General features: G+C 30.8%; 2 protein-coding genes across 4 annotated transcripts in view; both read right to left on the minus strand.

Moving 5' to 3' along the window:
- The window catches only part of LOC127718350 (uncharacterized), a 160,370-nt gene that overhangs the window by 133,826 nt on the left and 10,547 nt on the right, over positions 1 to 15,997 (minus strand). The gene's annotated exons all lie outside the window — the stretch shown is intronic.
- The window catches only part of LOC127718421 (uncharacterized), a 130,743-nt gene that overhangs the window by 77,465 nt on the left and 37,281 nt on the right, over positions 1 to 15,997 (minus strand). The window lies entirely within an intron of this gene.

A 15,997-nucleotide genomic window follows, 5' to 3' on the forward strand; every position in this document is an offset into this window, starting at 1 on the left:
AAAATTATTTTTCCTATCATGCACACATTCATTGATACAATATACAAGGAAATAAAATAAAATAAAATCATGTCCATATTTACTTCCATTTGCAACTATTTCAGTTATGTTATCTTTTTATTTTACTTTTGATATCCTAATTTTATAATTTTGTAGTTTTTGTTTGATTTGTTTGGTTTTTATATTGAAGATGTCTTTTAAAGCATGCTTACTTTAGTTGATTCATGTGGTTTGAATGTCCCAATTTCCTGACACAGTTAAAAATACATTTGTAAACAACAAGAGTTACTCCCCCTCCTTTGTCAATAAAAGGTAAACACTCGTGAAACAAGCCGTAAAATGTGTTACCTCAGGTTAATATAAACATGCATGTTTGTTTCAGTGTCTTGGAGGGTGAGAGGGAGGGCTTTTATCCCATTTTAATTTTTTTAGCAGTGTAAGAAACTTGTATTTGAGTAAATGATTCATGCATAGTGAAGTGTGCAATATGTCACCTCGGAGACTTAAATTTTAGAATTAAAAATAGAACAAACCACAGTTTAAGATGCAACATGCAGTTAGGATATGTTGTGCCATGCAGTTCATGAGTGGTGCATTTTTGTGAAGTTACACAGACCTTACGGTGGTTATTTAAATCATGGGGCTCAAAAATTATATGGTCAGCATTAACACACAAGGCATTATGGCAGAGGTGCGAGGCATCTAAATTTCTATCAATGTCAATTGTTTTTAACTGTAACATTTTTGCCAAGCGTGCAACATTCATTTTTGTCCTTTTTCCATTTGGATAAGCCACATTTAGCATCCCTAAAATATAATTTCTCTTCCTCTGAATGGCCCCTGTCCAGATTTTACATGACCCATTTTCTGCATCAATGCTATTTAACAACAAAAAATTAGTATATTTTTGATAAAAATCAAAAGTTTGGGAAGCCATTTTGTATTGTTTTGATTAATTAGCACTAAAAAAGTGTAACTGACCTTGATTTCAGCAGCTATCATCCTAAATTGTGGTCACTGAGCCATGAAACACTCCATCACCTTTGAAATTCAAGGCCACAATTTGGGGCAATATGCGTAATAGATTCTCCATAGGCGGTAATGTTAACGTTTTCTTCTGTTGCTCAGGCCATATCGTAAACTTGGATATGTATGATGGCTCATTTTGAAGCTGAGACACTTGCACATGTGTGGTGCGATTTTCGGGGTGGCAAGTGTGATTCGTTTTCCCGTCAAGTGCCCAACCCCGAACGATAGTGAAAAATGTCACTCTCCTCAGGAAATAATCCCTAAATTCTGACCATAAAAATCATTAAAAAATATGTCCTTTGTAATTATTTGTTCAGGTTTATTTTTTTATACTTTTTTTCACATCACATCAGCTCTATAAAACACCAGTCCTAGTTCATTTATGTCAATTTTTAAAATCACAGCTTCCACGATTGTATGGCGGACTAATTTTTTAATGAGAGTCATAAATCTGTGTTCCTCATCTCAAGGTCCATTAGGGATATTGACCCATCTCCTGTCACCCTTTTCAATACTGCTTTATCTATATGATTTTTTGGGGGTTTTCCATAGATTTTTTCACTGTTTACTGTTTCTGTTTACATTGGTTTATCCAGGTTTATGACGGAATTCTTGTCACGCAGTAATTAATTTTTTTTAATGTAAAACAAAAGAATAAATGAAAACAAATAAACACAAACCACATATAAAACAACGTCATTGCTCAAAGAAGGGAAACAAAAAAATAAAAAAACAATTCAAAATAACTCGAATATAAGAAACATGAAATCGAAGAGTTTTTTTTATTTGTTTTGTCTTTTCTTGTTTTTCTCAAAAAAATATTTTGTCATTCTGTAACAAGAAAAATGACAAAATTACCGAACTCCAAGGGAAAATCGAAACGGAAAATCCTTTAAAAAAATGGCAAAATCAAACACATCCAACATGTTTTACGAATGGAAAACAAACGGTCATACCCTGACTTGGTACAGGCATTTCCTCGTGTAGAAATTGTGGATTTAACCTGGTTTTATAGCTAGCTTAGCCTCTCACTTATATGACACTTGTATGACAGTCGCATTGAATTCAATTACCTTATGATTTATTGCCTCTTAGTACCTACTTATTAGCTAGTCTTGAACATTTTGTTGTGTATTGTCGATATGATATTTTGGTATTTTTTCGAAACACGCTTTAAGCATTAAACAAGAAGGGATTAATGAAAGTAGCACTATTAAGTGCGTCTAAAGCTTTTATTTCTTGGATGTACCTCCATCAGGAACGCTAAAATTTGAACATATGAAACCCAATGATGTACATGTATAAGACATAAAAAACTTGTAAGCTTTATGACCAGAAGGAACCTAAAACATAGCCACATTCATCTACGGTTAACTATGATAGACGGAGTTTAAAACCTTAGTTTTAATATGTTCTGCATTCGTCAACGGATTATCTAAAAAATCGGTTATTATTTATGTCAATACTGAAACACTGACGACTGAGTTGATGATACTCTCTGGGACTAACATATTTTACCAGCAGTTGTATCGACCCGGTGCTATGGCAATAACGTAATACACTGTGTGCGTTCGCAGCGCTTTTCTGAATTTTCTGAATAAGGAACGCCCAAAACCCAGGTGTTAACGTATTTGACATTTAGAAAGAACTCCGCTTTCACCGGTACTAGGGGCCATCTAGATCTTGCAGTTTAGTGATAGTTTTTAATCTATGTTAAAGGCCTCATAGTGTCGTTGAGATGAAGAGTACCAATACAAGCGCCCTGCATTTGCTTTAATTTATTTTAGGTACGTCTTATGATCAGGGATGGGCACGATAACGGAAAAACATATATTGATTACTGAATGGATTTTATTGTAATCGATTAATATATATTACTATGATTTTTTTATTGTGAGCGATAACAATCGATTACCTTATCAACAGTAATTTTATTATTATTTCGATTACTGTCAATAACATACTACAATATAAAACAAAAATAACAAAGAAAGTTTATTATGCTGCTTAGTTTTTTTTTTCTTGATGGGAGCTCTTACTGAGTATCTACAATGTTGAAAAAATCGAGAAATATGAGTTTTCAACAAGTAAAAGTGTTTGATTTTTGTTTTATTTATTCAATGCTATGGGCCATGGCACCATTCATTCTTTTTTTTTTCTTTGGTCTTTTGCTGTGTATTTTGCGTATTTTAGCCTGCATATTGACTTAAGTTATGTGGATTGTTTTTACTCATTATTGATAGCCATATTGCATTACAATGTTGAAAGTTTTCTCTGAAAAATATGTATAGAAAAGGGAAATAATTCGTTCAGCTAGATATAAATTTCAAATTATAATAACATGCATAGGTTTATCTTTTTGTATTGATAATCTCCTTAACTATAGATTATAAAACTGTCAAAAGGGTAAAAGTTATAACCATGGAAAAGTCACACTTAGTTAAGACACAATTCAGATAAAAAAGTCTGCAAGTCGATCAGTAAAGACAAGAAGGCAGTTTGAGAATTTTCTATTTAAATTCTTACCTTATATTAAAAGTACAATTTGCGCATTGTCAGAAAGATTGTGTATTCTTTTTTCGCATAACATTATAATGAATAAAAGTTGTATTTATGTTAAGCTAAAACTCAAACACTTATTGAAAATTACGCTTTTAAGAATTTAAATACAATAGAACTTTTTACTTTAATGTAGTACTGAACAATACATAAATCTATTTTCCTATTTTATATCCATTTTTTTTCAATTTTAATATAAAAGATCTTTAAAATTGCCCATCACTAAAAGCTGTTATTTCAAAAGCTGAAAATACAGTAAAATTTGTCAAAAAATCACAGACAACACTCTTATGTAGTATGTATATATATTCTGTTTTATCTGTACCATATAATTGTCTATTTTCATTTAAACTTGGTTCTATGTCATCAAACTATTTTATTAAAAGTGCAACCGAAAAATTTTCTATGATTACATCATATTATATGCTGTAATCGATTAAAACACGAGTACATGTAATCGAAAATGTTGTCGATTACTCGAAAAATTGTAATCAATTTAAATCAATTACGATTACAGATTACGATTACCCTTCCTCGTAATGATTCTGTGTTCTCGAAATGATTATGTGTCATTCATTTGTACATCGTATTATTTCATTTATAATATTTAGAATCCAGTAACAGGGAAATGCATATTGCACAATCGTGAATATTGATGAGGTCATATAAAAACGGAAACATAACATGAAAATCCTAGCAAGTACTTTACATTTATCAATCCTATTAATATTCTAACATTTATATTGTTAATGGAAAATAAACCTTATCAGTACAAGTATAATGTTTGCACGGTCAGCCTACATATTCACTCCGAATCGACCACTCATAAATGCTCTTATTGTCGAAAAAAAGATCAAAATTTTTATAATTCCTTACTTATGAAAGAAAAAAATTTTGGAACACCCCTCAAAAAATTTGACAGTGATTCCTTGACCTTTGCTTATAATTCGCCAGATCTTGAGGAGCACATGCCTAAACATATTGCTAAAAAATAACAAAAGCATTTATATTTGAAGAGATTTCACCCAGAATCAAAGATTATGATTAAATCATAATGTATATATAAACAGCTATAATGCTTTTGATAAAAGCCTACTCGAGAATACTGATATACAGAAAAACCCATTTTTTGGCCCCTTGAAAAAATGTAACAGCTTTTTCCTGGAAAGGCCACACTTAAGAGACTTCAAGATTACCATTTTTAAACAGTGCATCTGCTGTCATTTTATTTAACTATGACCATAACGTTAACCCTAATCTTATTGACCTCAAACTAACTAGCTTTCGCTTTAATATTAATAGTGAACCTAAAGTGTTGACCTTAAAAACAAAAACAATGACTGCATGTTTCTATACGTTAGCAGCTGTGAGCGTGTTCTATTATCTTCAAATCTAGAAGGGTCCCTCCCCTTTCGAATTCTCTATATTCCATCTTTAAACGTTTCAGTTGTGGACCAAAACTTGAAATAAGATCTTTTCCCGAAAAATATATATTTTGAATAACCACGACCAGGAACTTGCACCAATTAGTCAAACATGTATAGGCTTCTTTTTCAATTCTCTGTTCTTCAAATAGTATAAATTTCGTTCTTATTAATGTAGAATCTTCTGGAAATAATTTTATGTTCACATTTTAGTAACAATGACCTTTTACTTTGACCTTTCGATTCGAAAATTAATTAGCTTCTTCTCTTCTTTTCATGTTCCATCGGAATACATTTCATCTTCATTAAATAAAGCAAACGCGTGATTCCATCCGTAATGAAGATGTTTGGATGGACAAACGGACTACAGACAAAGCAACGACTAGATAGTCACGAAAATTTTCTTAGAGATTAAAAAGGGTTAAGATCGCGACCGTTTGATGGCAACAATTGATATAAATAATATTTGGCTAGTAAGTCTGATAATGAAGTAAGAAACCGGCTAAATCATGGTAAGAAAACCATGCAGTCATGTAACTTAAAGAAATAATTGTGTCTAAAATATTATTACTATCAAAATACACTTGTCAAAAATGCAATCAATTTTAAAACATTTGATACCAAGGTTCGTATATCTTGTTTATGAGAAATATACCTATCAGATCCTCAGAACTTAAAATACACAGAAATTACACGTCAAAGATATAAAAATATGAACCAGATATCATTTGTTTTTTCAAGCAATTCATTTTATATGGTTGACATGTCACAACAAAACCTAAAATAACCATGGGTAAATATGTTTTAAATTGAATAACAAAAAGTTGTGATAAAACCATGACGTGACTTGAACAATTATGTCGTAGTTAAGAACTCGTTAATAGTTTTATCGTTCATTTATCTTTTTTTTCTCTAAGGTTGTGACATCTAACTTTTTTTTCTCACATACATGTTTAATTTGTTAACTAAAATACGACAAGGTGATTTTATTGATATGTCTATCATATAATTACGCTTTGGAATATATTTAAGACTCAGATCGACGTCCGGTCTCTAATCGACGTCCGTTCCTCAAATCGACATCTAAATCTGACGTCATAATAAAAAAAGATTCCAAATCGACGGCCAATTCATGCCTCTCTAATCAACGTCTTTCTTCTTGCTATCAAATCGACGTCCAAAATTTTGGCTTCTCTAATCGACGTCCTTTTCACGGACTTGCAGCAATGACAACACAACTTCATTAATTGATGGGTTTAACCTAAAACTCAAAAAGTTGTTGAAAAATATATAAGATTTTAAATCTTACAGAGTCCAAATGAAAATACTTTTCAACAATTGGCTGTACTTTTTTATTCTGTTTATTGTTTAAGACTCGATTATCTTTGATGTTGGGTTTTTGTCGTATATCCACATTTATATGAATATGAAAGGAATACGACAACGTAGATCGAGAGGACTCTTTTCACCAAATTATTCAAAATATGCATGTACATGCAATATGATGTCGGTGGTTGCCTTATCATCATTTTCTGATGTTTGTCCTTTTATTTTGATAAAGATATAAGAAAACAATTAGTTCCTTTAAGCAGCTATACACCAAGACAAAACTATACAGATAATATAAACAAAGATCAAACTAAAATAAACGATTGAATGATATTGGATATCGATGAGAGGAAACTTCGATCGCGGACGTCGTTTTGGTAATACATAACGTCACATTGGACGTCGATTAGAGGGAAACAAATGAACACTGACTTGAGAACGTGACGTCACACTGGACGTCGATTAGAGACCGGACGTCATTCTGAGTCTAGCATATATACAGCATTACACATCTTAAATGTGTATCTAAAACGCATTGATTAGCATGGGCACTACTGAGTTTAAGGATTTTAATTTCTTTCTCCAAAAAAAGCCAAACAACAAACTAAATCTTTTAAAAACGTTTTGTATTTCCAAAACGAATGCTGGCATGTTTTTTTAAGTCTTTTGTCTGCAATATTTGTCTTCTATGATTTATCTGTCTCTCTTACTGTCTTCGATGCAAATAGCAGTTTATAAAGGTTGTGCGTCTGAATTGATATCCTGGATTTACCTGATTCAGGAACATTCGAATCAAAATATTTGATGACAAGGGATGTGTAATGACACACAACGATTATGAGTTATATGATAAATAAAAAGAAACCTATAATCAATAGCCAATGATTAATAATGTTTTACAATCTAGATGATATTTTATATTCCTAAAGGGTAGCATTTTCCCGGAAATTGCCAAACTTTTGAAAGCCTTATATTGAGGGATTGTATTTAAAGTTTTTTCGTCCAGGTCCTATATGGCATACATTTGCAAAACGTAGACATGAAATAACCAAATACATGCTATAAATGCTAATATTCTTAGTATAAAAACAATTATTTATTGCATACAATTAGAACAATATGCATACACTCTTATGGAGTCTTGTGTAAGAAAATTGTTATTAATGCCAATTAATTGTATAAAGACCCAATATTTTGTATAAAACCCGATGTGAAACAAATAGCAATTAAGTCATTCTACAGATTACTAGCTCTTATGTGGATTGGTGTTTTATTGTCTCCAAATGACTAAGTCGGGTTTTCATACCTCTATATCAAAGTCGTGTGAAATACGTACAGAACTGTATTTTTCAATTAAAACAAGACATGTATTTACTCTTAAACCATTATCACAGCAATAAGACAGCTTTGGACGAAAACTCGGGACATAACCGACATCAAACGTTTGCGATTTACCCATATATTTCATTGTAAGTCTTTCCTCTAATCCTATTGTTTAAACGGATTGTTTTCTATTTGAAATATAAAAAAAAAAACACAAGGATGTCAATAAGACAAAAATAAAGGAAGTTGCATCTCAGAGATATGGAACAAGACATCCGTTAGATAATACAAAATCTGAATACGTAGTTAAGATATACAGTAATCGAATCTTTTTTTGCCAGAAATTTGTCAAAACATACCTCAAAACAATTGTTCTGTGCAAACTCTTATAATAGACGCTGGTAAAATTGCGTGTATTCCAATGAATCGGATGCTTACGTCCGACATAATGTTGATTCTCGTTGTTTTTGTGCAAATGTATTTGAACAGAAAGATACAGAAAAACAGAAAAAAGTTATGTTGTAGCCAGATTTCCTTTTCTCTAATCAAAGCCATATCAGCAAAGCCATTAATTTCGAACAAAACACTAATATTTTCCAGTCTGAGGAACTAATAAAAAGGTTTTTCAATGGAGCAAAACGCATGAATCACATCGATCAATCAAATATATGAGGAATACAGTGGTTTTAAATTCTGCTGGAAGATTTTGATTTATGAGATAGTTGCTGAAATGTACATGTATGTGTATCACATATTGTTTTATACGGGCATGGGAGTAGAGTGTCAAATTTGTTTTAAATCGGGACAATAAGCTACTGCAGAAAGACAATTTATATCAGGATATGTGTCATTGTAATGGGAGTCGGGTAGATTTGTTGCTGTGTTTTTTGGGGTTTGAAATATAGGGTTATTCGTTTATTTTTGATGTATCAAACACCGTGTAAAGTTGGAAGGAGAAGATGCATATTTAAAGAATTTTGAAATATTTTCGTAGTAAGAAATAGCTGGTTAGCTTCTGTTTGGAGGGGCTTACAATATTGGAATTTTGGTCAAGCTTGACCAGAGAAAATTGGAGACGCAACTAACTATTTTAGAAATTTTCGTAAGTTTGCCTCATCGACTAAATCATGTACATTGATACAAATGATGAATGTGATACATTTTAAAGAAAAAAGTAAGAAAAAATCGTTTTAAACACATTTATTTAGCATGCCATGTGTTTTCGGTGGAACATCTAACAGGTAATTTGGAGACAAAAAGAATAGAAAACACATAATGATAATAATAATAAACAAATAAAACAATAAAATCAAAATGGTCGAAACTGTGTTTATACGAAATTGCTTTACTACTACTTGATTAATTTGTAAAAATAATTTTAATAAAATACTAATTGTTATAATTATGGGCTAACGTTTTAGTAAACCACAATAGACACAATGATATAAGTATATAAATATATATACCGATTAGTCAATATAACATGAACTGGTATGAATATATGATAAGTAAGTAACACGTTTTAATGTCGCTCTTATCTATTTTTGTCTAATACTTGAGATTTATAATCATTTGTGAAAAATTGTCATTTCATTTGTCAGTTTATTCTTATTTTCAGCAACTACCTTTCGAAGCTGTTTTTATGGACTAGTTGGTAATTGTTGTGAACTTAGCTTTTTGTATCCGCTAAATAAGCCTCGATAATCATTCCACAATTGATTGCTTCGCAATTCAAAGTCTTTACTGTTTTCATTATAGCCATGTCCTATCCTTCATTTTCAGCGCTGCTATGTTGAGGCAGATTAAACGGTGTTTCCGAGTTCATTATATCCGTCATTTACATCCAGATAACTGTTCCCACGTGTATTGTTTCCTCATCTGCTTTTATTTCATCCCAAACTTATTCATTTACCTCAGAGTATTCATCTGGAACTTGCATACTAACAAAAGATAATTATAATGATTTATACTAATGCTAATTATAGTAATTAATCAGTTTGTTTTATTAATGAGTCAAAGGTAATAATTTGGCATTCTGGGTTTGATTAAGTATAAATGCAATACCTATTTACACATGCATATATATTGTACTCTTTAAAAAAAAAAAAAAAAAAAACAGGAATTTTCGTGTTTCTTTTGGTGTCATTTTTTTTGAAAGAAAATTGGAATTTTCAAAATATTGAATAAGCTTTACAATAACTACTATGATTCGATTTGCTTGAACATAATGAAACATTACATCTATTCGTCTAAAGATATATGATTTTAACAAACAAAACAAATTTGAGATTGTTAATTTTAGTCCTTTATTTAATTACAGACCCGTTTATAAAGATTGTATTTATGAATAAACTTTTATTACTGTTCTAACTTTTAATATTTATCTTGTCTTTTCAGAAATTCCAATGAAACGCATAAATTCATATTGGTCAATATTAGAATATTATGATGCACACAATGCCACTCTCCTCCGATGGATATTATTAACTACATATGAATAAAGTCTCAATCAGCAACATTTGGATTAAAGGTGACATAAATAACAAAATTAATGTATGAGACTATTATGATTAAGGTAGATGGGGTGTCTAAATTATAATCCATAGAATTTTTTAATAATTTGCCAAAATGTAGTTTATATCATGCTTTTCAAAAAATAATAATAAAAAGAATGGGTCACGGGGCTTATTTTCACGCTACAGGTTGTGCAATATTGACATATTTTGTATTGATTATGCATGGAAAACCCAATTTTCTGTCATAAAACGAAAACTACACCATAGAATTTTGAGATAAAATATGAGAAGATAGCTTTAATAGTATGCTTTCAGATAAGAAAAAGAAAAAATAGGGTCACGGGACCCGTTTTCTTGCTACATAATAAAAAAGGTAAATTCCTAACACATTCCATTGTAAAAGTAACTTCATCTGAATTATCTGCCCTTACATTTGAGTTGCCTCCCCTTATGTGGCAAAATTGGAAAAAATAGAATCGAACAAAAGTATTCTATTTTTTTTTTTATAAAATACAACCATAGATATGATAAAATATGTCATTTTCTATATTAAAATGACAATTCTTACACATGAATTACCTGCTACTCTCAAAATTTGCACCTTTTATTATAGATCTAGACCGATTGTTTTCTGGTATTTCAAAATCCAAGATGGAGGAAGACATCCTATCTACCTTAAGTCCTTTTTCGTCATACAACTACTAACGTTTCTACATGTAAACACATCCATGGTTTTTAAATGTATAGGTTGGAGTGTTTCAGATGAAGATATATCAAGAAAAGTGCTTCGGACGCGCGAAATGTATAATGTTTTTATTACATTTACATGTATATACAAAAACTGACCACTTTACACATGTATTTTTATGAATGATTATTCTAAACCTACTAGTCATTTATAATCACTTGTTGCTTTTTTGCTTATATAAATCCACAGACATTCTGGTCTGAAATTCCAATGAAACGCATAAATTCATATTGGTCAATACATTAATTTGTGTTCCTTTGGACTATTTAATGCAAGACAGTATGAACTATATACCGAGGAACACCAGCCGATAACAAAAAATGGGAAGACATGATTTCTAATTGGGATGACATATTGTTTTTGCATTAATGCAAGGCTTAGATGGTAAGCCTTTCATTGTTTCTTTAGAAGCTTCAGTACAATTTAAAACAAAAAGTGCTATTTAAATAAAAAACTATTAACTGTAATACACAATATGAACAGTAAAAGATTTGTTTCTATGGCGTATAAAACAATTTCTTCTTTCACCACGAATTGGTATTCTATACTTTTCATTGTAAAAAAAAAAAACATTTGATAGGCTTATGATAATTTTATATCATGATTTCTTGCATACATTTTGATTATTTTATTATTTGATATTTTAATAAAAAATTATCTTTTTATTATTGATACTTTACTCCGAGTGTTCCTGATTTTAAATATATATCAGGAAATTTGTTATCTTATAAGATTATTATGATGCACACAATGCCGCTCTCCTCCGATGGATATTATTAACTACATATGAATAAAATCTCAATCAGCAACATTTAGATTAAAGGTGACACGATGTAACAAAATGAAAACAAATATTAGAAGTAAATAAATCTTACAGAGGCTATCAAATATCAAATATCTGTCACCTTTGACACATACACATAAACAGACAAAACCCAGGAAAACAAATGGACATAAATAACAAAATTAATGTATGTGAATATTATGATTGAGTCCTTTTTCTTCATACAACTACTAACGTTTGTAAATGGATACACATCCATGGTTTTCATATGTTTAGGTTGGAGTTTTCCAGATGAAGATATATCCAGAAAAGTGCTTCGGACGCGCGATATGTAAAAGATTTTTACATACAAATGTAAATTTGTATATACAAAAACTGACTCCTTTACACATGTATTTTTATGAATAATTATTCTAAACCTACTAGTCATTTATAATCACTTGTTGGACCTTGGGGAGAAGTATCTCATTTGCTTTTTTGCATATATCAATCCGCAGTAATTCTGGTCATAGAGAAAACGCATACTCTCTTTATCTTTGTATAAATTACCTATTTGATCTCGTCTTCAATACACATGCAATAGTCTCTACTAAAGATTAGGCAAATAACTTTCAACCGATCTATCATCAATTAACCATGTTCAATAATGATACCACTTGTTATATTTTAGATACACATTACCATGAATAACATATAGCTTCAGTAGTGCTTGAGGTGAAAATGTGTGAGATCTACAACAAACACGGAAGACCTTTATAAATATTCGAAAAAGACTGGAGGTAGTGAAAATATAACTTTTTGAATTTGATGTGTTATTTAATACAATGCTACACATTAATGATTTATTGGTGGTCTCGCAATAAATGGCATTTTGGTCCAATACACAACAAGGAGGTGTGATATCATTGCCAAAAAGACAACTATGCAACATTGACCAAGAAAGAGGATGTAAACAACAGTACATATAAGTCACCATACGGCCTACAAGTTGATTATAGGATATTTTCGTAGGAATGTTAGGATGGTCATGATCAGGATGTTCATAAAAGAGATACTGGTCTAGTGGAATATTTGGTACATTGGTCACATACAATTTAAATCAATTTAACTGTAATTGTAAAAATAGAGAAAGAAATACATTTGAGTACGAAATCCAGTTTCCATGTCTGTAGAAAGTGAAACAAAATACGGTTGCAAACGGAAAACTCTAGATATCAGCCCAACTTGTATGGGTAATATCAATGAATGGGTCTTTTTCAAATATTTACCAGATTTTCAGTGTACTTTTTTTTTGCCATTGTATTGCCCATCCTTCCACTTGTGGTTTTAATTGCTTCCTTGGTAAAGGCTTAGTTTCTTGGAAATATTTGGACCTTTCTTATTACAAAAATAATCACAAATCATTTTTTTACCCGTATTCTTCGTCACTACTTTACGTTTTCACGGTTAATATCCAGTTCACAAATTGCGTCATTGTAATAAAACTACCACAGGCATAAAAAAAAGGAATATCTTTTCTTGCAAAACGTTCATCGTTGTCCCGCTTGTTGCAAAGCCCATGTCGAAGACAGAAGTGTAAAGAGAGCATTACATAGATGATCAAGGGCAAATGTTTCCCTCGTATTCATTTTAATTTTTTTCTTTATGTTCCTACATGTAGTATTTGCAATTGAACTTATGTTAATAATTGACTCTGTCACTTAATAAAGAAAAAGCAAATGTCTATTGTTTTCTGAATATTTTTAAATTAAAATGACCATTGTAGTGTTCTTCGTCAGAAATTATATTCTAAATATTAATGGAGAATGATCATTTCAGTTTCATTTGATTAAAAATTATGTGCACATTCTCATACTATTATATTATAGATATGTGCCATTTAACTTGTCAAACTCCCATCATTACTTCCTTGCTTACATTTTTGTATTCTGGAATCTTATGTTTATTCAAAATTTATCAACAAATCCAACTTAAACATGTTAAATTCAGATATTTTATACCCCAAATGGTTGACGGTGGTATATAACATTGTAATCTCCTGGCTTCCGCATCAAGCAGTAAATATACTACTAAATAGGACCGCTTTTTTCGGTTGTAGAGATACATAGCCATGTCCGACCAATAAATGACATTAATCCAATGCTTCGTAAAGAGGGAATGCCACGATCTCTTAACATTAAAGAACCCTTTCACCAACTCTTTGAGGGGTTCATTTATGCTGGTTGCGAGACAAAATGCCTATTCTTATCCTAAATATTCTCGTTTTAAGTCGTTATCTTAATTCTCGCTGAAACCATTTTACAGAACCTATCGAGGTGATTTATTGATATCATGTCCTCGCCCTGAATATACATGAACATTTGCAACTGGACGTTCAGCAAACAACAATCAATCAATCTGAATTTATCTTGTTCCGAGAACAATGGTCGGTGCTTCTTTTTGGACATTAAAAGAATTCAGTTCATCCTCTGTCAGTGGCATTCTGATATTTGTGTTTTTAAATTGTTTTGAAGACAAGTGTTTCGTCTTATGATTTTTTGGTCATTGTCGATTTGTTCAGCGTTCAGTTTTCATTGACTGCATGGTATCGTTGTACTAGTGTTTTCATATTATTTGCCAAGTAGGTAGCTGCAATAATACAACCTTTTATTAAATGATTTCTTACCACCACCACTGCAGTAAAACATATAACACTGTGTGAACTTGTTGTTATGGACCATTAACCATATCTCCTATTTCCATCTGAGGGATTACTGCCATTAGACGACTGTTCCATTTTAATCTAGATTATCTTGGACAAATTGGCTGGTATTTTATGGCAGAACAGACAAAATTAGCGTTGATATTAATAAAAATAATAATAAAACAAACAAAAACAAACAAACAGAAAACAAAATGTTACTCTTACATTATAACATTATGAAGTGATTTCTGTGAAATTATGAAGTTGCTAAAACATGATGTTTATATACATGTACAATATATTTTTGAGCTCAATAAAATGGAATGCACTGTTTAAGGCTGTTTTTTTCTCTTTTTTATCATCTATAAAAACAATATCTAATTTAAGTACATATCATTACAAAGAATAGTATGAACTTTTTATATAAACATATTTTAAACATTTTCTATTACAGGTTCATTAAATTTCAATGAATAGTAAATATACCTAGAATACAGCTGAACATTGTATTCCCCTTGACAATTATTTTAATTAAGGTAAGAATCTAAAATTAAAATAAACGCGAATAAAGAGACGAGAAAGGAAAACAACATATCTTAAGGTACGCAAAAGTTTAAATTAGACTAAAACCCACACACATAGCACATATACAAACGATAAGTAACGCAAACAAATCAATGTGAATATATGTACATTATGTTATGCACATTTAAAGCTTTAAAAGTTATAGCAACACAATGTTAGTTATAGTAAATATCAAAAATAAAGCGACACTTAAAAATCTCCATAGCAAATAAGCTTTTTGACAGCATGTTCTCTAAATCAAATCGTTTTCTGTGGTAAAAGATATTTAATTTGCAATTGATAGCTCTTCCGGTGTTGTGCAAAAGTCGACTGTTAAGTACTCGACTTCGTGGGTACTTGGAGATTTAAATAGGCCTGACATTAAAATATGTATATGTATTATGAGGTACTAACTAATCTAAAATTATGATTAAATATAGAATAATAACACAAGATACATTCGGTTATTTTACCCTTAAATCTAGGTACACTATATACTATCCATGCTATCTATGTATGTGTGAGTATACATTGACATTAATTAAAAACAAAATGAAGTCTGAATATAATCAATTAACATACAAGTAGATATGTTTTTAAATTTTTATTTAGAACAGATTGTCATTGCCTCCTCAAATAAACCATAGTGTGTTTCAATCCAAGTATTGGAATTAATATGTTTTTACATATATTTCCCATTTCATAGAAAAAAATATTTGTTGTAGGCAACATCTTATAATGGTCTTACCGATACGATATGTCTTTGTCTCAAAAAACTAGCTACATTTTTTCGCGGTTTTAGATATTATTAGTGTAATTGCACGGCGGGTAGCGTATGCATGGCAAAAAAAAAACACCACACACTTGCGCAGTTGAGACACACGATCTCACTCCTTTTGGAGTTCCGGAGATTACCCCATATTTTGTTTTTTTCCGGATTTGTATCTCCTTAATGTACTTATGAGATCTGAACATCAGTAAACTGTTGCCCATAATCATTAAAAACAAAAATGCTAACATATAACCAAGACTTATATT

Source organism: Mytilus californianus, unplaced genomic scaffold (genome assembly GCF_021869535.1).
Source record: "Mytilus californianus isolate M0D057914Y unplaced genomic scaffold, xbMytCali1.0.p SCAF_1, whole genome shotgun sequence".
NCBI lineage: Eukaryota > Metazoa > Mollusca > Bivalvia > Mytilida > Mytilidae > Mytilus > Mytilus californianus.